Raw genomic sequence first — 1,103 nt, 5'->3', positions numbered from 1 at the left:
GGTGAGTGTGGTGCTGATGACACCAAGTCAAGGGTTAAGATCCCCTTACCGGTCATCTTTATATAGGGGGAAAAAAATGTGTCCTTTTTCTCAAGAGCATACAGCTGCTCCCATCCCATAATTTTGCATACCCTTTCAAGGAGTTCCTGGCCTGCCAGGTAAGGACTCCTCAAGCAAACTCAACTCTTCATTTTCTAGATGAGAAAACTGAGGTGGTGGAGCCAATGACTCCCCAGAATCTCAGCGTTGCAAGACACTAGCACCTGCCTCTGATTCCGGTCTGCAGTCTCCAGACGTGGGAGGGTATGATTCAGAGAGGGCTGCGGTAGAGTCACCAAGCACAGCTGCCGCTGTAGTAGGGCCGTGAGCTGCAGAAAGGGGCACAAGGGGCTTTGGCCTCCTGGTACTGTCTCTGAAACTTGGACAACCTAGCCTGGCTTCCTGCGAAGCATAGGGAGGGCAGAGGCTGGAAGCACAGCTGCCTTTCTCGCATTCCTCAGCAGGGGCCCCCAGCCTGCCAAGCACTGGGTGGTGGTGGGGTAGGATGCAGGGTGAAGAAGGCTGAAGGGGCCAAAGGGAGTGGCACTAGCATGCCGGGTGGGTTTGCACAGAGGGGCTCACTTTGTCTCTCCCCCACCTCTAGTATCCATCTCTCTGCCTTTTTAGGCCTCCCTGTCTCTGGCTCCCAGCCTTTCCCCTCTGTCTGCGTCTCCCCTAAGCCCAGGTAGCCTTTCTTCCAAGCAGTACATACCCCACACTGAGGTGGGGGTAGGAAGGGCACGTGTGGGTCAGAAACAAAAGAGTCAAATGGTGGGATGGCACCATGAGCAGGTTTCTGGGCCTCCTCTGCCCCAGGACAATGACATTGCTTGTCCAGCCTTGCTCCCACCCCCCAGAGTGGGCACAGAGGAGGGCAGAGGCTGCAATGGGGGCACCAGCTGTTCCAGCCCCTAGGCTGTGAGCATTCTGCCAGTGGTTCAGCCACCCGAAAGGAAAAAGCTGCTGTGCTCAGCAGTGCAGCAAACAGGCTTGGAGGAGGGGGTGCAGACCAGCTGCGGGCTGGTGGCAGACACAAGTAGGTATGCAGAAGACTTGGCTACAAG

Source organism: Galeopterus variegatus, unplaced genomic scaffold (genome assembly GCF_000696425.1).
Source record: "Galeopterus variegatus unplaced genomic scaffold, G_variegatus-3.0.2 Scaffold938, whole genome shotgun sequence".
Classification (NCBI taxonomy): domain Eukaryota; kingdom Metazoa; phylum Chordata; class Mammalia; order Dermoptera; family Cynocephalidae; genus Galeopterus; species Galeopterus variegatus.
Note: the sequence above shows the minus strand (reverse complement) of the source record.